The sequence below is a fragment of the Puma concolor genome, chromosome B2, assembly GCF_028749965.1.
Source record: "Puma concolor isolate L17-30 chromosome B2, mPumCon1.1.hap2, whole genome shotgun sequence".
Classification (NCBI taxonomy): Eukaryota; Metazoa; Chordata; class Mammalia; order Carnivora; family Felidae; genus Puma; species Puma concolor.
Genome location: NC_141671.1, coordinates 57566408 through 57592910, shown reverse-complemented (window position 1 = coordinate 57592910; position 26503 = coordinate 57566408). Strand labels below are relative to the sequence as shown.

The 26503-nt window shown below is 35.6% G+C and overlaps 1 long non-coding RNA gene across 1 annotated transcript; it reads left to right on the top strand.

Moving 5' to 3' along the window:
• The first annotated feature begins 252 nt into the window (after positions 1-252).
• Positions 253-26157, top strand: LOC147581001 (uncharacterized). Its single transcript, XR_015250818.1, has 3 exons — positions 253-343; positions 7020-7122; positions 26079-26157. It is a non-coding gene; the product is annotated as an uncharacterized LOC147581001 (long non-coding RNA).
• Positions 26158-26503: the final 346 nt, after the last annotated feature.

The window sequence follows — 26503 nt, the reverse complement described above, 5'->3', positions numbered from 1 at the left end:
TTTGAAATCCCAGCCGTGCGCCAGGGATGCGCGACAGGAGGCGGAGAGGGACAAACTGCATCTTTCACACCAGCGCGCAGCTACCTGAGGATATGAGGAGGCCCTTCCTTGTTGGGACGGATTGGCACTTCCGGGGAATCAGGGCACTTGGAGTGGGGCCCTTTAAGACACCTGGGCTTGAATCCCATTTGAGCTCCAGGGAGGCACTGCGGGAGACTGTGGAGCTGGGGGCAGGGACGGCGCCCGTGCAGCACAACAAGGACTGCCTGAACAAAGTGGTTTCAGACACCCAGTCTGGGGAGGAGAGACGGGTTTCACCATTTTTCTCCCCATCACCAACAAGGTGGGCTTCAGGTAAGGGAAAGCAGGCCCACAGTGGAGGTGGAACCTATGGCAAACCATACCCCTCCATGTCTGGTACCTGGTAGCTTCTGGAGATAGAGGCTGACCAACCAGACAGCCCCTCCTCCAGACCAGCACTGCCGTTGGTTAATTCTTGGAGAATTCTTATTTTATACATATATAAAATGTGCATATAGGTATATTTTTTCCCTCTTCCTTTTCTCCTTCTTATTCTTTCCTTTAGTCTGGTTATTCTGGTTGTTGATTTGTTTAAACAGACGTATTTATTCTCTTTATACCTGTTCTATATCTCCTTTATTTCCACCCCCCCCCCTCTGGATTAAGCCATATAGTTTTTCTGCCTGGTCAATTTTCTTTTCTTTTCTTTTTCCCTGCCCCTGTCATTTCTCTGTTTGTATGGGATAAGTCCTCTTCCACCACCACTGCCCCCCTCGTTTTTTTGTTTTTTTGTTTTTTTTCCAGAGCTACTTCAACGAACAAATCAAAGCACATTTGGTGGAGGGTCCAAAACATCACTACAAGTAGGGAGTTAAAGCAACCAGAATCACAACAACAGAGAGCACCTCCTGAAGGTGCCAGGCCCTGGGCAGTGTATTACTGCTCTTTAATACAGTAGTGCTCGCAGGTCCAGGACACATCACAAGCTTTTAAAACACGTAAGGGACAGAAAACTCGCCAAATGATGAAATGGAAGAATTCTCCTCAAAAGAAATTCTAGGAAGAAATGACAGCTAAAGAATTGCTCAAAACAGATATATACAGTATATCTGATCAAGAATTTATAAAAATAGTCATAAGATTAATCACTGGGCTTGAAAAAAGCATAGAAGACAGGAGAGAATCTATTGTTTCAGGGATCAAGAAACTAAAAACTGGCCATGAGGAATTATGAAATGTTGTGAATGAGGTGGGAAATAAACTAGATGCAGTGGCAATGAAGATGGAAGAGGCAGAGGGGAGAATAAGTGAAATAGAAGATAAAATTTTGGGAAATGATGAAGCTGAGAAAAAAGAGAGATAAAAATATTCTAGACCACGAGGGGAGAATTAGAGAACTAAATGATTCAATGAAATGTAATAATACCCATATCATAGGAGTTCCAGAAGCAGAGGAGAGAGAGAAAGGGACAGAAGATGTACTTGAACAAATCATAGCTGAGACTTCCCCAATCTGGGGAAGGAAACAGACACTGAAACCCAGCAGGCACAGAGAACACCTTTCAGATGTAATAGGAATCAATCTTCTGCATGATATATCATAGTGAAGCTGGCAAAATACAAAGATAAAGAGAGATTTCTGAAAGAGCTAAGGGTAGTAGCAGACCTATCTACTAAAACTTGGCAGGCCAGAAAGGAGTGGCAGAAAATATTCAATATTCTGAATTGGAAAAATATGCAGCCAAGAATCCTATATCCAGCAAGAATGTCATTCAGAATAGAAGGAGCAATAAAGGCTTTCCCAGACAGACAAAACGGAAGGAGTTCATCACCACTAAACCAGCCCTACAAGAGATCCTAAGGGAGACTGTGAGTGGAATGTTGCAAAAACTACTAAGGACCAGTGACATCACTACAAGCACGAAACCTACAGATAGTAAAATGACACTAAATCCATATCTTTCAATAATAACATTGAATGTAAATGGACTAAATGCTCCAATCAAAACACATAGGGTATCAGAATGGATTAAAAAAACAAGACCCCTCTATTTGCTGTCTACAAGGGGCCCCTGGGTGACTCAGTCAGTTGAGTGTTTGACTTCAGCTCAGGTCATAATCTCACAGTTTGTGGGTTTGAGCCCCACATCAGGCTCACTGCTATAAGCCTGTCAGTGCAGAGCCTGGAGCCTGCTTCAGATTCTGTGTCTTCTTCTCTCTCCACCCCTCCTCTGCTCATGCTCTGTCTCTCAAAAATAAATAAATGTTACAAGTTAAAAAAAAGAGAGAGACCTATTTTAGACCTGAGGACACCTTCAGATTGCAAGTGAGGGGATGAAGACCCATGTATCATGTTACTGGAAGTCAAAAGAAAGCTGGAGTAGCCATACTTCTATCAGACAAACTAGATTTTAAACTACAGGCTTTAATAAGTGATGAGGAAGGACATTATATCATATGTCATAATTATGGGATCTATCCATCAAGAAGAGCTAACAACTATGAGTGTTTATGCACTCAGTTTAGGAGCACCCAAATACATAAAACAATCACAAACATAAGCATTCTTATTGATAACAATGAAGTAATTGCAGGTGACTATAACTACTCCACTTACAACAATGGATAGATCATCTAGGCAGAAAATCAATAATAATAAAAAAAAAAAAAACCCAAAACAATGGCCCTGAACGATACACTGGACCAGATGGATTTGACAGATATATTCAGAACTTTTCATCTAAAAGCAGCAGAAAACATATTTTTCTTGAGTTTTTATGGAGCATTCTCCAAGATCACATACAGGGTCACAAAACAGCCCTCAATTAATATAAAAGAATTGAGATCATACCATGTACATTTTCAGATCACAATGCTATGAAACTTGAAATCAATCATAGGAAAAAGTTTGGAAAACCTCCAAATGCATGGAGGTTAAAGAACATCCTACTAAAGAATGAATGGGTCAACCAGAAATTAAAAATCAATTCAATTCAATTAACAAATATATGGAAACAAATGAAAATGAAAACCTGAAAGTCCAAACCCTTTGGGATGTAACAAAGGCAGTCCTAAGAGGAAAATACATTGCAATCCAGGCCTATCTCAAGAAACAAGAAAAATCACAGAATCTAACAGCACACCTAAAGAACCTAGAAGCAGAACAGCAAAGAAACCCCAGGCCATCAGAAGAAGAGAAACAATAAAGATTAGAGAAATAAACAATATAGAATTAAAAAAAAAAAAAAACAGAATAGATCAATGAAACTAAGAGCTTTTTTTTTTCAAAAAATAAACAAAATTGATAAACCCCTAGTCAAACTTCTCAAAAACAAAAGAGAAAGGACCCAAATAGGTAAAATCATGAATGAAATTGGACTTATCACAACCAACCCCTTAGAAACACAAACAATACTATGAAAAATTATATGCCAACAAACTGGACAACCTGGAAGAAATGGACAAATTCCTAGACGTGCACACACTACGAAAACTCAAATGGGAAGAAATAGAAAATTTGAACAGACCCATAGCTAGTGAAGAAATTGAATCAGTTATCAAAAATCTCCCAACAAATAAGAGTCCTGGACCAGATAGATGGCTTCCCTGGAGAATTCTACCAAACATTTAAAGCAGAGTTAATACCTATCCTTCTCAAGCTGTTCCCCAAAAAATAGAAATGGAAGGAAAGCTTCCAGACTCATTTTATGAAACCAGCACTACCTTGATTCTCAAACCAGACAGAGACCACACCATAAAGGAGAATTACAGGCAAACATGGATGCAAAAATTCTCAATAAGATACTAGCAAATCAAATTCAATAGCATATAAAAAAAATATTCACCATGATCAAGTGAGATTCATTCCTGGGCTGCAGGGCTGGTTTAATATTTGAAAATCAATCAATGTGATACATCACATTAATAAAATAAAGGATAATAACCATATGATCCTGTCAATTGATGCAGAAAAAGCATTTGACAAAATACAGCATCCTTTCTTAATGAAAACCCTCAAGAAAGTCAGGATAGAAGGAACATACCTAAACATCATAAAAGCCATATATGAAAAGCCCGCAGCTAAATAATCCTCAATGGGAAAAAAGTGAGAGCTTTCCCCCTGAGATCAGGAACATGACAAGGATGTCCACTCTCACCACAGTTGTTTAACAAAGCCCACAGCTAAATAATCCTCAATGGGGAAAAAGTGAGAGCTTTCCCCCTGAGATCAGGAACACGACAGGGATGTCCACTCTCACCACGGTTGTTTAACATAGCATTGAAAGTCCTAGCATCAGCAATCAGACAACAAAATGAAATCAAAGACATCACAATTGGCAAAGAAGAAGTCACACTTTCACTTTTGCAGACGACATGATACTCTACATGGAAAACCCAAAAGACTCCACCAAAAAGCTGCTAGAACTGGTACATAAATTCAGCAAAGTTACAGTATGCAAAATCAATGTACAGATTGGTTGAATTTCTATACACCAGTAATGAAGCAACAGAAAGAGAAATCTAGAAATTGATCCCATTTACAATTGCACCAAGAATCATAAAATACCTAGGAATAAACTTAACCAAGGATGTAAAAGATCTGTATGCTGAGAACTATAGAAAACTGGTGAAAGAAATTGAAGAAGACACAAAGAAATGGAAAAACTTTCCATGCTCATGGATTGGAAGAATAAATATTGTTAAAATGTCAATAGTACCCAAAGCAATCTACACATTCAATGCAATCCCAATCAAAATTGCACCGGTATTCTTCCCAAAGCTAGAGCAAACAATCCTAAAATTTGTGTGGAACCACAAAAGACCCCAAATAGCCAAAGTAATATTGAAGCAGAAAACCAAAGCAGGAGTCATCACAATTCCAGAATTTAGCCTCTACTACAAACCTGTAATCATCAAGACAGTATGGTATTGGCACAAAACAGACACATAGACCAATGAATAGAATAGAGACCCCAGAATTGGACCTACAAATGTATGGCCAACTAAACTTTGACAAAGCAGGAAAGAGTATCCAATGGGAAAAAAGACAGTCTCTTTAACAAAAGGTGCTGGGAGAATTGGACAGCAACATGCAGAAGAATGAAACTGTACTATTTTCCTACACCATTCACAAAAATAAACTCACAATGGATGAAGGACCTGAATGTGAGACAGGAAGCCATCAAAACCCTAGAGAAGAAAGCAGGAAAAAACCTCTTTGACCTCAGCAATTTCTTGCTTGACATGTCTCCAAAGGCAAGGCAATTAAAAGCAAAAATGAACTATTGGGACTTCATCAAGATAAAAACTTCTGCACTGCAAAGGAAACCATCAACAAAACTAAAAGGCAACTGACAAAATGGGAAAAGATATTTGCAAATGACATATCGGATAAAGTGTTAGCATCTAAATTCTATAAAGAACTTACCAAACTCAACACCCGAAAAACAAATACTCCAGTGAAGAAATGGACAGAAGACTTGAAGAGACACGTTTCCAAAGAAGACAGCTAGATGGCCAAAAGACACATGAAAAGATGCTCAATGTCACTCATCATCAGGGAAGTACAAATCAAAACCACACTGAGATACCACCTCACACCGGTCAGAGTGGCTAAAATTAACAACGCAGGAAACAAGAGGCAAGGCGAGATGCTGGCAAGGATGTGGAGAATTGGGAACCCTCTTGCACTGTTGGTGGGAATGCAAACTGGTGCAGCCGCTCTGGAAAACAGTGTGGAGGTTTCTCAAAAAATTAAAGATAAAACTACCCTATGACCCAGCAATAGCACTACTAGGAATTTATCTAAAGGATACAGGATTGCTGATTCATAGGGGCATATGGACCCCAATGTTTATAGCAATGCTTTCAACAATAGGCAAAGTATGGAAAAACCCTAAATGCCCATCAACTGATGAATGGATAAAGAAGATGTGGTTTATATATACAATGGTAATGAGAAAGAATGAAATCCTGCCATTTGCAGCAACATGGATAGAACTGGAGGGTATTATGTTAAGTGAAATAAGTCAGAGAAAGACATATATGTTTTCACTCATATGTGGAACTTGAGAAACTTAACGGAAGACCATGGGGGAACAGAAGGGGAAAAAATAGTTACAAACAGAGTGAGGGAGGCAAACCATAAGAGACTCTTAAATACAGAGAACAAACTGAGGGTAGATGGCGGGGGGAGGGGAAAATGGATGATGGGCATTGAGGAGGGCACTTGTTGGGATGAGCACTGGGTATTGCATGTAAGTGATGAATCACGGAATCTACCCCCAAAACCAAGAGCACGCTCTATACACTGTATGTTAGTCAATTTGACAATAAATTATATTAAAAAAGAAAGAAAGAAAGAAAATAAAGGCAAACAATCCCATTATTTGGATTGTTGGAAAGCCTAATTATTAAAAAATTCTTCCTTTTATTGAGCAGATGTGTAAATGAACAAGTCTTTTATTGACTATTATTAAAGAATAAAGAACATGACATTAAATCTGAATTCAATGAGTTTCTTTGCTATTCAGAGACAAAATGGTATTGGTACTTCACTTCATGATATTTCAACTACAAGTAGGAATTCAATTCAATGAAATGAATACCAAGTATGCCTATGTAAAAAATGCTGTGAAGTATGCAAAAATAATTGAGCTAAGAGTGAGAGGTAAGAAGAGAAACAATCAATTAGTGTTTCCTTTCAGTTATTGTCTAACTTAAACCTTGAAGAGATTTAGGGTGACAGTAAAACTTGTGACTGAAAATCTTATACATACCCAGTATGTACTGTTGGTTAATTTTAGATATCCAACATAAAGATGTCAAAACAGTCACTTTCTTGTCAAAGAATAAGAGTGTCATTACCCACTCCCAAACAGAAAGCCAATACACTTCAGTCTGGTGTCATTTGGAAGAATATTGTGTAGATTATGAGCCATGAGATGGCTGTGCTCCAGGCTAAATCAAATCTTTCATCTTCTTATTTTTTTTTTCAGAAACTTTGTTCTATTGATTATCTCTTCACTCACCTGAATCTACAAATTCTACTTATTCCTTCCTGACTGTCGAAGTAAAAATTGCACCCACAAAGTTAAACAGGTAAGAAAAACTTTATTCAAGGCTATCGAAATAGAGGACAGAGAGCAGAACACAGTTAACTCTGCTAAAAAAAAAAGGCACCATAGTTTCTAGTAACTGGAGTGGAGGGATTGTAGGCCATTGGGGTTTGCTGATTGACCTTACCCAAAGGAAAAACTTTTTGATACCTTCACGACAGGAGGTACTTTTACAACTTGAAGCAGTGCCCATCAGATAGACCCTTCAGCAGACACTGGGAGATAGGGTGCTACCTTCCTTGATGATTACATTCTTAAGGACATTCCCAGGTTCTTGAGAAAAACAGTCCAGAGGTGCCTGGGTGGCTTAGATGGTTAAGAGTCCAGGTTTTGATTTTGGCTCAAGTCATAATCTCCCAGTTTTTTGTGAGTTTGAGTCCCACATCAGGCTCTGTGCTGACAACCATGTGCCTGCTTGGGATTCTCCCTCCCCTTCTACCCTTCCATCACTTACATCCTCTCTGTCTCTAAATAAATAAATAAATATAAATAAATAAATAAATAAATAAATAAATAAATAAATAAGAAAAGAAAAAAAGAAAGAAGAGAAGAAAAAAAAAAGAAGAGAAAAGAAAAGAAGGTCCATGGTTATAAAACTAGCAAGAGGCTTTTTGAAAGATTTATATGTCAAAGGGTACAGAGAAAGAATTTGCAGGTATAACTTTTTTAAAGTAAATTCTCTAAGAAAAGAGAGGCCTAGAGGTGGAAGAAACCTGCCTAAAGTTTAATTAAACTGGGAGAAATGCTATGGCTATCTAAATGTGCACAAGTATTTCTCTTAAAACAATAAACAAACAAATAGATCATAAATCTTTCTTTGACCCCTTATTCTCTTTTGCTATGAAGTGATTTAAGGAGGAAATGATGAAGATGTGTTATCTGCTCTAAGAAGAATATTTTATCGTTGAATTGCCTATGCATGGTGATAATAAACACAGACAGGTGTTTATTTAGTCAATTTATTATTGTTTTACAATTCTGTAGAGATAATGCAAAGTCTTATCACAGGCATGTTGGCAGAAAACACCCACCTTCCCTACCTACTACCCCTTTATACCACTGCCTCTATTCCCCTGTTTCTTGCTTTCCCTCTAAACCAAACATCTTAAGGGGCACCTGGGTGGCACAATCAATTAAGCATCCAACTCTTGATTTCGGCTCAGGTCATGGTCTTGCAGTTATTGAGACAGAGCCCTGTGTTGGGCTCTGTGCTGACAGCTCAAAGCCTGCCTGGGATTCTCTCTCTCTCTCTCACTTTCCGCCCCTCCTCTGCTCATGTGTGCACACTCTCTTTCAAAACAAATTTTAAAAAGTAATAAATATTTAAACCAAACATCTTGAAAGTATTTTCTATGCTCAATGTATTTGCTTCCTCATAGAAGTCGTGCTATGCTATGGAATTGACTTTTTCCAGTCACCAATAATTGAATAATTTATAAATCCAATTGGTATTTTATAGTCCTTATCTCATATATTCTCTCAGATGCATTTGACAGTTTGTAATGTAATATTTCTCCAGTTCATCTCCTGTCCACTCCTTATCCTCTTAAGTGGTCTTTCTTCCTCTGCCAGGTCTTAAAATGTCCATGTTTCTCTTTCAAACCATCTTGTCCTCCCACTTGAAATATCTGAACAAACAACTTTTCCCATAGATTTGTGCACATGTATATTCTTATGACTGCAAATTGTAATTCTAGCCCATGTTTCTTTTCTAAGCTTCAGGCTTATACTTCCAGCTTCATTCTAAATATCTCCCTTAACTATCCTAAGGAAATCCTAAAGTCAACAAAACAGAAAAAATCAACTCACTTCCAATTCTACTACTTTTCCCAGCTGAAAACCCAAGAGCTAACCTTGATTTCTCCTTCTATCCCTCATGCCAGATCTAATTAAACAGAAACTTTTATATCATCTCCAAGTTACACATCTCTCAAACCTATCCTTTCCATTTCCCATGCTATTTTCTACCAAAATCAGGGCACAACACAGCTCATAAGGATTATCAAAACCTCCAAAGCCAGGAGCTCTGTATAGTCAATGACATTGTCCTTTTTAGTTCAAATTTGTATTCTGTTCTTAGCACATTGCCCAGGACAAAACAAGAATTTCATAGATTTTTTTTAACTAAGTGAATAAAGGTATACCTGATATTTTTCTTATTTTTATCAAAAAGAAACATGGATTTTGAACCTTTTCAATAATTACCTGAATATTTTCATTTAGAACCCAAAGGTACATGCCGTATATTATTGAATAGATAACCAGTAACCAACTTCTTTATCAACTGCAAATTTATCTGTTTCATATTTGAGCAGAACACAGAACATGGAATGAGCTAGGACCCTCCTCATCCCCACTACCAAGTAGGTCTGAGATATGCCAAACTCCCTATTTTAAGTATCTGTTTGACACCCTAAATCTTAGTAAATTAAAGCAGCAACCATTTTATTATATGCCGTGATCCTATGAATTGAATGGACTTGATTGGGAAGTCTGCTCCGCAATCTGGAGCAGCAGTCATCAGGAAGCTCTCCTGGGCCCAGATGTCCAACCAAGATCACTCACTCATGTAAGCTGACATTTGATGTTGGCTATTGGCTGGGAGCTCAGCTGGGGCTACCTGGTTCTAATCCCACTTCATATCATGGCAGTGGGTCCCAAGAGCATAAACGTAGAGGCTTCTCGGCCTTTTAAGCTTTAAATTCAGAATTAGCTGAGCATTACTTAGCCCCATACTGTATTGATTAAAGCAGTTCATAGGGTTAGCACTGATTCAAGAGAAGAGAACTTCTATGGAAAGTTTTAGGTGATTTTTTTAAATGTTTATTTATTTATTTTGAGGCAGAGAGATAGAGAACGAGCAGGTGAGGGGCAGGAAAAGAGGGAGACATAGAAACCCAAGCAGGCTCTGTGATGTCAGCACAGAGTCCTATGCTGGGCTGAAACTCATGAAATCAAGAGTTGGACGCTCAACAGACTGAGTCACCCAGGATCCCTGGTGATTTCGATTATTGTGAGTGATGTTGCTGTAAATATTGGTGTACAAATCTTTGTATGAACATATGCTTTTATTTCTCTTGGGTAAATACCTAGAAGTGGAATTACTTGGTCACATGATAGTTATGTACCAAAATTTGAGGAAATGCCAAGATTTTTTTCCAAAGTGGCTATAGTTTTTTTTACATTCACACAAGTGAATGAGGATTCTAGTTTATCCAGATTTTCACCAAGAAGTATTATTATAAGTCTTTCTTATTATTGCCATCTAAATGGATATAGAATGGCATCTCACTGCGTTTTGATTTGCATTTCCCTGTTGCCTAAAGATGTTTAGCATCTTTTCATGTGCTTTTTCATTTGTATATACTTGTATAAATTCTTTGGAGTAATATTGATTCAAATCCTTTGTCCATATTTTACTGGGTGATTTGAATTTTTACTGAGATATAAGGATTTTTTCTATATTTTGGATACAGTCTGTTATGAATATTTGAATTGAAAATATTTTCTCCCATTGCATGGGTTTTCTTTTCATTAGTCCTAATCACTTATTTTTAGTTTTATTGAGGTGTGATTGATATTAAAAGTGCACACATTTAATGTACGCTCTTGATGAGTTTGGACATACGCATATATTTGTGATACTATTACCACAACCAAGATAATAAACACATCTTTCACCTCTAGCAATTTCCTTCTGTTCTTTTGTGGATCTTTCTTTCTTTCTTTTTTTTTTTCTTTCTTTCTTTCAGAACACTTCACGTGAAATCTATCCTGTCAACATATTTTAAAGTGCAAATTATTGCATTATTAATTACAGGTACTGTGTTGTATAGCAAATCTGTAGAACTTGCTCATCTTGCATAACAGAAACCTTGTACCCACTGAAAATAATTTCCTATTTCTCCTTCCTTTCAGCCACTGGCAGCTGCCATCCTCTTTTCTGCTTCTATGAGTTTGGCCTTTTTAGATACCTCATATAAGTGAAATCACATTGTATTTATTCTCCTGTGATTGGGTCATTTCACTTAATGTCTTCTAGGTTCATTTATATTATCAAAAAGGCAGGATTTCCCTTTTTTAAGGCAGAATAATTTCAATCATATGTGTATCCCACATTTTCTTTATCCATTCGTCTGTAAGGATATTTGGGTTGTTTCCATATCTTGGCTGTTGGGAATAATGCTGCAGTGAACATCAGGGTACAAATAGATATCTCTTCAAGATCCTGATTTCAGTTTTTTTGGGTATATATTATCGCTTATGCTTTTGATGCCATATCTAAGAAAGCATGTTCATGAAGATATTTACTCCTAAGTTTTCTTCTAAGAGTTTTAACATTCTGGCTCTTATATTTATGTCTATGACTAATTTTGAGTAAATATGTGTATATGGTGTGGAGTAGGGGTACAATTTCATCTTTGTATGTTGATATCTGGTTTCTCAGTACCATTTGTTGAAAGGACTATTCCTTTCTTCATTGACACCTTTTCAAAAACCAAACCATAAATATCTGAGCTTATTTCTGTTCCATTGATCTACAGATTTATCTTTATGCCAGTACAACATTGTAATGCTTACAGCAACTTTGTAACAAATTTTGAAATTGGAAAGTGTTAATACTCTAACTTTATTTTTCTTTATTAAAGTTGTTTTGTCTGTTCTGAATACCTTGGATTTCCACAAAACTTTGCTAACACCTGGGAAATTTTACTAATTTTTGATGGGGCTCATGTTTAATTTGTAGATAAGTTTGGAGAATATTGCCATTTTCACAATTTTTTTGATCCATGAGCTTGTATCTTTCCATATATTTGCATCTTTTTAAATCTCTTCCAAATTTTCATTGTACAAGTTTTGCACTTCTTTTGTTAGATTTACGTGTATTTTATCCTTTTTTTGATATTGTTACAGCAGTTTTAAAAATATTATAGTTGTAATGTTCATTTCCAGTGCATACAGATGCAATTGATTGTATATTGATCCTTTATTCTGCTACCTTTTTGGACTCATTTATTAGGGCCAATAATTTTTTAGGGGACACCTTCGGATTTTCTGTATATGAAATTGTGTCACTTGCATATAGGGATATAGAGATAATTTTTTATCTTCCCTTAATGATCTGAATGTCCTTTTTTTTTTCAAATTTCAAAGACTTCAAATTGTTTTATTTTTGTTTTGTAATTTTCTCCAGTTAAATGTTTTTGTTAGGGAATAAGACCACTGTACCCTTCACTCTGCTCCAGAAGTCAGTCTCTGCTCTATCACCCTTGCGTCATCTGGGCTCTTCAAACCAGGCAGAGTGCCAAGTTTCAGGCAGGGTTCTGGCAGGAGATAGATGGCACATTTTAGTGTGCCCTTCGTCCTAGGGTATTAACTAGGATATTAACCGAGGAGAGTATAATGAATGTATGGAGAGTTTTAAGAAACAACCAATTTTAATAAATTTAAGGACACTGGAATGAGAATATTAGGAAGCCATTACAATATGAAACAAAAGAAGCGAGAGAAGAAATTGTTTAATGGAACCTATAGAAAACTAAAAGCCCTGGAAATGGGACCATCCAATGGGATGCATCTGTAGATCCTACACTATTATTTCCTCTCTCTCCTGAGTGTTTAATCACTGATCCTCCACTGGTCTTTTCCCCTCAGACAACACAATTCAGATGCACGGAGAGAGTTAAAGAAACTCCAAACTATCTCTACTTCCACATGTCCATCTCCTGTTGATGCTTTCTATTGGGCATTCCCCATGAGAAGACAGAGGGGAATGGAGCCTGAGTGATACAGCTTATAGAAGTCATCTCTTACGCATAGCAAAACGAGGAAAGGGAGAGAATGGATTTGGAAGGACAATTAAAAACTAAAAAACCCAATTGCTGTAATTATTTTAATGTTTATTTATCTATTAAGAGAAAGAGAGAGAGAGAGAGAGAGAGAATATGAGAGGGAGGGGTAGGGAAAGAAGAGAGAATCCCAAGCAGGGGCTTGATCTCACGAATCGTGAGATCATGACCTAAGCCGAAACCAAAAGTCAGACGCTTAACTGACTCAGCCATCTAGGAACCCCAAAGCCCAATTACTTTAAATTTGATAATAAAGATTACCATAGTCTGCTACTCTGTGTCCATTACTATAGCTGACTCATTTAGATATTTTTTGTTACTATGCATCCAGATTGAGATTGTAATTTAGCTTTACATCCTGTTATTTACCATTTGCACTCGGCAAGGCTTATTACCCTAGTTTTAATTTTTGGTCCTCATCATCCCTACCAGCCTGCTAAAGAGGCTCTAAGCATTCCTTTCTTTACAGTAGTATGACCTGTCCCTTGCAAAGTATGTATTTTCATTACATCTAAGGATAACCTAGCTACCAAATGTGCTTCTAGACAGAACATGAATTTCAGTCTGTCTTGAGGTTATTTATATGTTAAAGAAAGCTTTGCTACTAACAAGGCAATAATTTAAATTTAGTAAAGTTAATGATAATTTTCTCTTTTTTAAATACAGTAATCCAGGGGCGCCTGGGTGGCTCAGTCGGTTAAGCGGCCGACTTCGGCTCAGGTCATGATCTCATGGTTTGTGAGTTTGAGCCCCACATCAGGCTCTGTGCTGACAGCTCAGAGCCTGGAGCCCGTTTCAGATTCTGTGTCTCCTTCTCTCTCTGCCCCTCCCCTGTTCATGCTCTCTCTCTGTCTCAAAAATAGATAAACGTTAAAAAAAATTTTTTTTTTAAAAAAAGTAATCCAATAGAGCCAAATGTTTTAAACTATTTTTCATCTGATATAATAAATTTATATAGATGACATGGAGAAAAACACTTTTTTTTTTGTTTGCTGAGAAAGAGGAAATTCATCTAATTCAATGAATTCATCTAATTCATTCATTAAATTGTCAAAATGAAGACAATTTAAGGAGTATGTCTTAAGATACTATTTGATACATTTCAATATTGAGTGTCTGAAATGAAATTATTCTCATTTTATGTTAGCAATAGCAATGCGTTAAGTATTCTGAAGTCTAAGATATTATGGGGTGGAAAACTTTCCTTTGGCTGCTCTAATAAATTAATATAAAACAGATTAAGAGAATGAAAAGAAATTTTTAATTTTGTATTTACAGAACCCCAGAAAAATATGAGACAAAGAAGCGAACAAAGCAGGCACCTCTTATACCTTTTACACAAAGAAACTATATATTTGTGAAGAATTGATAAGACAGAGAGATTTGGGCTTGGGGAAGTAATTAGTGAGGAAGTAACAAGTTTTATTTATCCAGTTTTTTCAGCCCTACATTTCATATTTCTGGTGATAAGGATGCCTTCCGTCCTGCTGGTACAGAAAGGATACTTTTCACAAGGAGATTTATTTTCTGCTTTCAAGGGGAGAAAGGAGGGTCAGAGTGTCCTTCTTGTACTGGCCATTTCTTAGCTAACTTTAATTCAAAACAATCAATATGTTGGGGTGCCTGGGTAGGTCAGTCGGTTAAGCGTCTGACTTTGGCTCAGGTCATGATTTCATGGTTTGTGAGTTTGAGCCCCACATCAGGCTCTGTGCTGACAGCTCAGAGCATGGAGCCTGTTTCAGATTCTGTCTCCCTCTCTCTCTGTCCCTACCCTGTTCGTGCTCTTTCTCTCTCTTTCTCTCAAAAGTAAGTAAACATTAAATTTTTTAAAATAAATTAAAGGAGAAAAGATAATCAAAATGCCAAAATGGCATATTTTGTGGTGCTATATTCTGCTTCTTTTCAACATACATTAAGAATATACAGTTTGGTCCATGGATGTTTTCCCTCAATTAAATCAAAGATTAGTATATATTGCCTTTAGTTTTTCTCATTTTCCTGTGATAAATAAATAGAAAAAACATTTCTTAAAGTTTGTTTATTCTTCATTCAAAACATTAGTTTGAAAACCCAGTTCTATTGGTCTTAATTATTTAAAAGTGATATTATTTTGAAAAAATTCAATTAATATCCTACTGTACAAGGTAATTGATAAAAATTTTACTTTTCTGTGGCTTCTGGGTGGCTCACAGTCAGTTGAGCATCTGAGTCTTGACTTTGGGTCAGGTCATGATCTCATGGTTTGTGAGTTTGTGCCCCACGTTTGGTTCCCTGCTAACAATGCAGAGCCTGTTTGGGACTGTCTCTCTTTCTCTCTGTATTTCACAAAATAAATAAGTAAACATTTAATTCTTTTTTCTCTTCTAAAGGTATAAATGATTATAATCTATGTCCGTTACAAGAGAAAGATGCTTATTTTCATTATGTAGGCAGTAGAAGAGAAACAAGTTTGAAATGCTTGGAGCTGGAGTGGATCATCAGAACACCTTCTGAATCATGTGCGAAAGTAATTTTGATGACAATTCTAAGTATTTACCTAATATAATTGATAATGACGTGTAAAGCTAAAGTAACTTTCTAAACTATCGATAATCAACAAATTTTGACCCATAATGCTAGAGAAAAAATATTTTTTTTTTATTCTCTCAACTTGTTACCTTACAAACAAGCTATCAGAGTTTGCAACCAACAAAATGTAGAAAAAATAGGTGTGATTAATAGGATGGGTTAGGCAGTTAAATATTTAAACTTTTTTCTAAATTTCGTAATGATTTTGATGCATGTGAGTTTTAAAATTTGTTATATTTGTGACTTCTTTTTCATTGTAAATAAATATTTAGTCGTGTGCCTAATGTGTTCTTTTGCTTAAATAGAGTATGGGAAATCGTAGGAGTTTCATGCTTCGCAAAACCTAGATTTGCTGCTAACTGATCATCTTCCGTGACATCTTTCTAACTCTTCTCTGAACAACTTCCCCCACCTTGTCACTCCCAAACAGAAGCTCTGGGGTCTAATGAGGATAATTTCAAACACAGAAGAATCCACTAACTCTAGAAATTCCTGTAGTAGAATGCTCAGATTACGAAGTAGTTTTTCTCTGGGACCAGGAATGATTCACTAGGATGGGCATTTGGGGTCACACTGGATGTTCAGTATTAAATCCCACGCCATCCATATGCCTGGAATTAAAGTGAAATTATTCAGACGGGTAAGAATTTTTTTTATTAACCGCTTCCCCCTTATCCTAATTACTCTAGCTAATTTGGAAGTCCTGGGCAGCAGAAAGTCAGTGTTCCCCTTCTCTAGCAAAGGGAATTCAAGGGTATGTACTTGTACTTACCTAAGGTGAAATTTCCCCAAATAAGGCAAAATGAAAGACATATTTTCTAATTCTTCTTCAGAAAACTCACCTTTCCCCCTTTTATATGGTGCCCTTTCTCCTAGAAACAAGTAGTGCCGTCAGTGCTGTTAGAAATCACTTAATATGCTGCTCATACTATACCTAGATTTCTGTCTAATATTTTTGTTTTAAGTCAAGTTGACAAAATTATCCAACTCGTGTATAAAGTAATTGAGGGCAGAGAGAATACGAAATTCGTCACAAAAAATAAGAGCAAAAGTATTTATTAAGATACAGTATAATTTGAGCATTCCCAATGTTTGTGTAGTTAGATTCAGAGTAGTATGATAGTAATTAATCTTTGGTTACTTGTTGTTGATTATATCATTACATGTGATTTGAGAAAATGTTGGTTTCATAGTTTTATTGAATTACTACTTTTGCCCTGTGGATATTTATCCTAGTTTTGAATCTCTGTTTTAATTTTAAAGATTTAAAGTTATCTTTATGTTTTTAGTTTTTTGTCTGCTTCAAACATTATTAAGATATATTGGTACTTTTAAGTTAAGACAGAGGACAAAATAATAAATATGATCTAATATCTTTCTACTACAATATTTACCAAAACAAATGACACCTTTATGATATTTAACTTCAATAGACATCATTTACCAAATGAATTAAAATATTATTTTATAAATAAATTTTAATTAGATGTAATCTTGGTAAAATATTACAAAATAGTGGTATAATCTATAACAAGAAAATAAAAATATTTAACTTTAAAGCAACTGGCAAAGTTATATTAGATACCATCAGATAATGTGATATTCCTGTAGAATATTACCACTTTAGCTGCACATTCATCCAGAGAATTAGATGGATGAGATGGATAATATCTTCTTAGGAAAATTTTCCAATTGAAATATCATAATGAATATAAATTTGTACTCAATTTACTAACAATGAATTGGCCCTTAGGCCACATTGATGCTGAGTCTAACATAAATAGCACAAAGTAATCCAACTGACAGTGAAATTAGTTCCTGAGTAACTCAGGGAAATCTTATATTTGCATTGACAACTTTGTTGTATATTTTTAGAAATAGGTTTATTAAAGGCCAGATAAAATATTTGAGCAGCTTTTGTTAAATATTTTATTAATCAATCTAAACGACTTTAACTTAACAGCACTGCCTAAGCAACAAAGACTAAACTCTTTGTCTTGGCAATCAAATTCTTGAATTCTGCCTTTAACAATGTTTCCTGTTTCATTTTCTTCCATTTGTCTCTCATGAATTCCTTTGCTTTAACAAAAACTTCTAGTCTTGCAAATGTGCTGTCACCACTGTTTCTTGCAGTTCTGTGGGGAAAGAGGAGGGGGGGGATATTCTCTCAGTTTGTTTTTCTGCCCAAGTTAATTTTAAGTTTTTCCTTCCAGCTCAGGTTTCTCTTCTCCACCAGGACTTCCAAGACTTTTTCAGTCCACATGAATCTCTCTTCCCCTTCTGAACACTTATTTAACCACTTTAACCACTCCTGTATAAATGAATCGTTTCCTGATTCTTATTTATTTATTTATTTATTTATTTATTTATTTATTTATTATTTATTATTTTCTTTAAAATTTTTAAAAAATATGTATTTATTTTTGAGACAGGGAGAGACAGCATGAACGGGGGAGGGTCAGAGAGAGAGGGAGACACAGAATCCGAAACAGGCTCCAGGCTCTGAGGTGTCAGCACAGAGCCTGACACGGGGCTCGAAATCACGGACCGTGAGATCATGACCTGAGCCGAAGTCGGATGCTTAACCGACTGAGCCACCCAGGCGCCCCCGTATCCTGATTCTTTAGTGTTCCATATGGCTTCACACTTCTTTATGTCTGAAAGAGTACACTCAAATATTTTGCACTCTAATCGCTATCTTCTGTATTTGACCTCTCCTACACCATCACTAGCTCTCTCTCTGATAAACCTAGTTATCTTCCCTTAGTTTATTCACCTTGCCTACCTCTCTTCCTGCCTTCATTGCCTGGATCACTTTCACAGCTCTTTTTCGTGCTTCAAACCTACCTACCTCACACACTTCACCTTGCTGCACTCACTTGAAAAATCTGCCTGGATTGACTTGATAGTCTGCCTTCAACACATACAGTATGGTAGTCTCCTCTTATTCACGGTTTCACTTTCTGCGGTTTCAGTTACCCACAGTCTCAATGATCCATGGTCAACTGCAGTCCAGAGCAGATGATCCTCCTTCTAACATATCATCAGAAGGTCAGTAGAAGCCTAACATTGTCACGATGCCTGTGTCTTTCACCTCATTTCACTTCGAGTAGGCATTGATCATCTTACATCATTCAGAGAAGGATGAATACAGTGCCCTAAGATACTTAGAGAGACCTTATTTACATAACTTTACTGCAGTGCATTGTTATGATTGTTCTATTTTATTATCAGTTATTGTTGTTAATATCTTACTGTGCCTCATTTATAAATTAACTTTATTTTAGATATATGTGTTTAGATATATAGGGTTTAGAACAATCTCTGTTTCACGCATTCACTCAGGTCTTGAAATGTATCACCCCCAGAAATGGGGTAGGGGTGGTACTGTACCTAAAAGATTAAGTAACTGCCCGAGAATTGCATAGCCATGTAGATCAATGCCATTGCACATCTGGACTTCAACCTCAGCTGCATCCTCAGTGACCTTTGAAAATTCCTATATGTCTTACCTAGCTTGCTGCAGTCATTCTTCAGTCATCTCTGCAAACTTTGCCCTTTTCTTAAGCCTGTTTCACAGCATACACTACATTCATGTTTGATAGACTTTCTGGCTTTTTCTCTGACTCTCAATGAATGGGTTAAATTGAATTTATTAGCAGTGAACTCCTTCAAGTTCAAAATCATAATAACAAAGTTAACAAATTTGTCACAATATTCCTTTGTTTTGTTTAGTCTCTAAGAAAAAGACACCCCTTCTTGTCTTCAATTTGACAAATTCATCTCCAGATAATAGCTTTTTAATATCACTCTAATCCCTCTCACCTGTCCCATCTTCTCTTTTACTACACAAGTTCATCATTTTTAGCCTTTGAGGGTACTTTTCCTATACCTAGTGTTTTATCCCCACTACCAACCAAATTCATTGTCTGTATCATTACCAAAGTGATCTTTCTAAAATATAGATCTAATATGTCATTCTTTGCTCAAAATTCTCAATGTCTTCTCTTTAATTTGTTTGCAACCAAATGTCTTAGCTTCTCTGTTCAGACTTATTGTGAGTCTGGCTCATCACTCAATTTCCCTCCAGCCACACTGAACTCCTTACAATTCTCATATGTCTTACATTCTCTTGTATTTGTTTCTGTGTGTTTTTCTTTTCATTTTTGCTTTTGTATATGTGGCTTCCTCTGTCTGAAATGTTTTCTACCTGGAAAAATTCTTGTATGTAATTCAGCTTTGCCTGATCTATAACATTTGCCTGGATAACCCTATTCCAACCCTCTTGTTGACTATCTTGGGTCTCATACCCTTCTCTGTGCTCTGTAGCATTGGGCTTACACACTGCCCTTTGCATTTGCCTATCGGCAAATGCAAATGTGATGATAGGTTCATTTTCACAAGATCACATTAAAGTTAAATTCAAACCTTATTTCTCCAAAATTAGTTTATTGATAACTATAAAAATGATCTATTTTGTTTTGTTTTGTCTTAGACATCTTACATAAAGCTAGTTATCTTACCGTACATCTTTAACACATCAGACAAAATGAATAATAGCATTTTATACCATATGCCATAAAGTGACATTTATATTCTATGATTGGCGTACTTTATTAAAAAGTAGGCAATATTGAACAAAATACTTAGTACTAGTGATTTAATCCTGGGTTTAAGGGACTACAATCTTTTGGCATGTGGTTAGTTAGCAGTGAGAACCTGTCTAAAGAATGGTTTTACGTTGAAAAAAAAAAAAAAAAAAAAAAACAAATTAAAAAGAATGGTTTTAAAAGTATGTTTAGATATTTTGTTATGGACACAGAAAAATCCCCATAATTTGTGGTATTTTTGTTCATTCATTTACTCATTCATTATTAATTCATTCAATATATGTTTATGGAACATCCAGTAGGTGCTGGGCACTGTGTTACTTGCTGGTTATACGCTAGTTACATAAATAGTTATGTTTCTGACTTTATGATATTTATAGTTTTTAAACTTGCCATTCAAGTTACAAGTGGCAATATATACCAGATAAGGATAAAGAAAATTCTTCTGATCTAATGCAGCCATTTACAGATATAGAATTGACAAAGACATACTAATGTGTTAACACCTGATTGAAGCTACAAGTAAAATTTCCATTAGGTTTCTATATAACAATCCATTTATGTTCTATATGAATGGTTAACCACTCAGTGTCTTTATTAGAAAACATATATGCACCTTATAGTGAAAGGAAACTTTTCAGTTACTAGTAGATATACTAGGTCAGAAAAAAAATGTAGGCATCTCTTGTTTAGAAATAAAGAAAAAAAGAACCCTTTCCAAATAATGCCATGAGTCAGTATGCTAGTCATTCTCATGTGCTATCCCATTTCACATACCAGACTTGCTATTTATATTTTTACACTCATTTACAGACAAAAGTTCAAATATTTAGAAAAGATAATATTTTTTTCCAAAGGGCACACATCCAATAAATATCAGGTCAGAATTTTAAATCCGGACCGTGCTCTTTTTATTACCTAGGTGCTATATGATTAACAACACTAAGGTTGAACAGGTTTTCATCTGACCAAGGACACAGTGCAGTCAAACAATTCCTGGCTGAAGAAGTATCTGTAGAGTAGTAAACCAGTGCATCAAGGCATTAGGTCAGGAAAGCTTATTTGCTTTCAAGAAAACTGTATCCTATAGTTAGCAGAAAATAAATGTGAGCCAAAGTCAGTATGAATATCTCAGCCCTCAGTAGATAGGACAACGAAGAAGGAATTACACTTTTGAACAGAATGAATAATATCACTTAATGGAGATGTCAATGGGAAAGATTTAATAGATGAGGATATATGTCCATCTGATAGATTCCAATGACGGGTTGCCAGAGAGGATTATTTCAGGAAAATAATACTGTACTGGATGAATTAGTGTCAAGATCTAGTCCTCATACTTTTAGAATTATTTTGTGGGAATTGAAGCCTTCAAACCCATCCACAGAGTTTCCTTTTTCTGGTTTAGATCGTGGATAAACTAGCACAAGTTCAATTTACATCATTTTCTGCGTTTTTAAAATGTTTTTGTGACAGTCACAAATTAGGCCAAAAGTGATAGAGATATTTTCTTTTTGAAACTCTAGGATTGGCTTTCTTGGATTCCATATTTGTATGTAAACACTTCTTAAAATAGTTTCAGCCTTGTTTTTAGTTCTCATAAGGGAAAGAAATGAGAAACCTGTTATAGTCCTTTCTTGGTTTATTATTCGGTAATTTTTGAGTACCTATTTTTTAAAGTTATTTATTTATTTATTTATTTATTTATTTATTTATTTATTTATTTATTTATTTATTTTTGAGACAGAGAGTACAGGGGAAGGGCAGAGAGAGAGAAAGAGACAGGGAAACCCAAGTAAGTAGGTTAGCGTGGAGCCCAACATGGAGCTTGAACTCACAAAATGTGAGATCATGACCTGAGCCAAAATCAAGAGTCTGACATCCAGGCACCCCTTGAGTACCTATTTTGTATCAGATTCTGGCATATGCCAGGAATACAGAAATGTACAACAGACATAGTTCCTGCCTTCTTGGAGTAGCGATCTAAGTTGAAAAAAACACTTCACAATTAATGTTTAAAAAAAAAAAACAAAACAAAACTTATAGCTATGTGCCTTCTTGATATATAGTCCAAAATAACTCTTCCAAAATGTGTGTTGGCAAAATAACTCTTAATAGAAGATTAATTTGCTGTTGGTTATTCTAAGGACAGGCATTAAAAGGAATTTAGTAACTTCTTTAATATCTTCTGGTATTTCTGTTATAAGAAACTGTGACAAGTATAGACTATTTGTTTATTCCTTATACTGAAAATCTTTTAGTTTTGCCTTCATTGTATTTATCCTTACCATGGTCTGGTAGTGTCACCTGAATTTTCCATGGGGAATTTCTACTCTTCCGTGCTGCACAACTTCAGTAGTTATCAAGACGCCTGTGTTCATTTTTCCAAGAAATAGGCAAAGGACCCAGACCAGAATGATTTGAGTCTCTTTCCTGGGCATTTTAATCTATAGTCAAAGGACATAAAAACGCCTATTAGTTGAGCTGATTTGTCCACTGCAACAAGACCCTCCCCCCCCCCCCCCCCCGCCAAAAAATTCCCATTCATCCAACACCCTATCTTTTCCTGTTGCAGCTCTGTTTTCTGTATTTTCTGCAGTCAAGCCCTATCCTATGCGCTGGGGATAGTATGGTGAAGAAAACAGATGTGGTCTTTGTTCTCCTCATACTCAAAATACTCAAGGCAGATGTTTATCACATAATCACAAAAATCAGTTAATTGCAAACTGAGATAAATAGGACCATAAGGAAAGATTGGGATGAGTCTAGCAGTTAGGTGCTTATTTTAGTTAGCATTGTGGAAAGCCCTAGCACGCTCTTCATGTTTCTTGCTAGGTGAAATTTTTGAGATTTTATGGAGAATTATAGTTTAATTTGGTTGCATAGCTAGATACACATGAACTCACAGTGAAAGCCCCCAAGAAAGCAGAGAGAGCTAACAGGCTGCATCAGCAGTTTTCATTCTTCCTGGAGAACCTGTTGTACAAACAAAAGAATTTTTTTTTATTCAGTAGAATGCTAACATCATCAAAACTAACATGATATGAATCAAAAAAGGTGAAGCAATTATGATGCCATTAAACTTATATGAAATGAATAAAAGGCACTCAACACTTCAATATCACATACTTAGAGCATAGGTATAGCTAAGAGATAATTGAAGATTATGTGATGTTAAAACATCTGCCTTTATGATTGTAGTAGATATAGCTTCACATTTGTAGCCTTTCTATTTAAGTGTTATGTTTCCATTGGAAGAGAAACACATTAGTATTTCTCTATAGAAATCATTTTTCATGGTTAAAAAAATAAAACAAATAAACTGTAAAGTCATTATCAAAAAATAAATTTGCTACAAGACTAAAAATATAAATTTAAGTGGAAAAAGGTGAACCTCAAGGTTAAATATTTATTCATTTAGAAGATTAACCATTTTCCCTAATATAATATGCATATAATAGCAAACAAACAGCAACTATTAGAGTGAATACATAATCTTATTTTTCTTGAACTCCTTATTTGGTTAAAATATTTATAGGTGAGCTAATTACCTAGTTGATGGATTTATAATATTTCTTATTGATCATTACAATAGAATTCTGGTACAATATTATAAATATTAACAATAATAGTTATTCATCAACAGTAGGTAAGCTCAATCTAAGGGGAAAATTAAATATTGATTTACAGTATGAAAACTAACTTCATTTCTGACTTTAGCTATATATACTTGCACCTATGTTTTTCAATATTACCTTTTTAAAAAAAGTTTTGTATATTTATTTTGAGAGAGAGAGAGAGAGGGAGAGAGAAAGCATGAGCAGGGGAGGGGCAGAGAGAGAGAGAGAGAGAATCCCAAGCAGGCTCTGCACTGTCAGTGCAGAAATGGATGTGGGGCTTAAACTCAAGAACTGTGAGATCGTGACCTGAGCCGAAACCAAGTCTAATGGTTAACCAACTGAGCCACCCACACACCCCTCATCATTACCTTTTTAACTCCTCTGGGGAAAACTTAATATATTTTCAGTCCTCAAGAAAATCATATTTACCAATGTAAATGTTTCCAGGTTTATCTGTGAAAATATATTTATGGACTCTGTATGAAATTTGCCATTTACTCGTCAGTGAAATAATTTCAGGTATACTCTACTGTAATAGAGTATTACTAGTATTACGACTTTTGTTATAAACAAATATTATGAATATATTCACATTTTATTAAATATTTTGATAAGACAATTTATTTAATCAATATATAATAGAACATTTCATTTGTTTTTCTTTTATTATTATGATAAATTTGCAATAAATAGTTTTATAAAACATTTTTATATGTGAATCTGGTTAGTTTGTAAGGATTAATACTTATAATTAAAATTTTTAAATTTGTGCTTGTATAGTTTGATATTTGTATTTTATTTTATTTTAAATTTCAATATAGTTAGCATACAGTATTATATTAGTTTCAGGTATACAATATAGTGATTGAACAATTCCATACATCACCCAGTGCTCATCATGACAAGTACACTCCTTAATCCCCATTGCCTACTTTACACATCCCAGTCTTTTAGAACTGATTTGTTTCCCTTTCTTTGTTGTTGTTGTTGTTGTTGTATATTCCTTACTTTGCAACAATTAATTTCACCCAATGTGTAAGCATATTTTTAACACTTATTTAGGTAATGATTACATTCCCCAACTTTTTAGACCACAAATTTACATTCTTGAAATTTTTTTAATTCATTTGTCATTTGAATAGACTGAATAGATACCACACATCTTAAACCCTCTTGGCATTCCTACGTGTCTTGGGAGGTGTGAATTTGTTTCCGCCACTAATCTCTCCATTATCTTCTACTGGTGAATAATAAGAAGAAAGGAAAGCAAGTCAGTAACATTTTTCTTTAATGAAAAATTCTATCTATATGCTTATGCAGTATATTTTCTTCTACCTTATAAATGAATAGTTTCAGCAGGATTTAATTAAGAGTTTATATTCTTTTTGGAACTTTGTAGTATTTGAGGGATTTTTTTCAGATGTATAGAATTAAGTCTTTAGTAAGGAAAAATTACTTTTCTCGTTATAAAAACTTTCCATTTCTATCCCATTTTTTCTTTCTTAGATAACTTAGATAATTTAGGTTCTTAGTTAACACTTCATTAGGTTTTTTCTCCCCCCTTCTTCATAGCTATCACCTTCAACTGTTTTCATCTATTTGTCATTTTCTTTCAGTCATTTGCCCAGTTTTATTCCCATATAAAGTATTTTATTTTTCACAGTGTCGGCTCTGTCTTTATTAGTACAAAAAGAAGTTTTGCATTGGACCACTATAACTTGTGGTTACAATTTTTCTTATGTCATTCAGTTTTCCTTTTATTTTTTTTTTTTTTAATTTTTTTTTTTCAACGTTTATTTATTTTTGGGACAGAGAGAGACAGAGCATGAACGGGGGAGGGGCAGAGAGAGAGGGAGACACAGAATCGGAAACAGGCTCCAGGCTCTGAGCCATCAGCCCAGAGCCTGACGCGGGGCTCGAACTCCCGGACCGCGAGATCGTGACCTGGCTGAAGTCGGACGCTTAACCGACTGCGCCACCCAGGCGCCCCAGTTTTCCTTTTAAATGACATTTTATCTAGGTAAAATATTTTATCATCCTTTCATTGCATTCTTCATAAAATCCATGTTTTTTTAATTTGGCAGAGATCACATAGCACATAATACTTGAAATGGGTTTCTTATTTTATTAAGGCTTATCAAAACTGTGCTTGTCTTCTATTTCAAATGTTATTTTTATTGTTGTTTATTTTTTTCCCTAATAACCTCTCCTTTCTATTGTCCATGCCCTGAATGGTAAGATGTCTATTGGTATTTTCTTGAATTCTAAGAGTGTCCCTCTGCATGCTTTTAGGATCCTCTTCTCATATCTCAAGAGATTTGGATGGCTGAAGTAAAGTGACATCAGGAATTCAGCATTTTGAGGTAAGTGGGGCCTTCTGTCAGCAGTCGTCTTTGTTTTCTTCCATGTGTTAGTCAAAGTGTTGCTCCCAAGTCCATTTGTTCTTCTTCATCACTGGGCCCTGTCTTCAGCCTGCCTAGCTCAGTGTATCAAGAATGCTTCTAGTCAGTTTAGCAAGAATCTCACACTCTTGATAGCTGATCACCCTGGCCTGCCTTCAGCAGGAATCCTGTGAAGTGAGCTTATCAAGAATACCCATACCTTTTGGGCGCCTGGGTGGTTCATTTGGGTAAGCATCAGACTTTTGCTCAGGTCATGATCTTGTGGTTCTTGGGTTCAAGTCCTGTGTTAGGCTCTGTGCTGATAGCTCCCTCGGA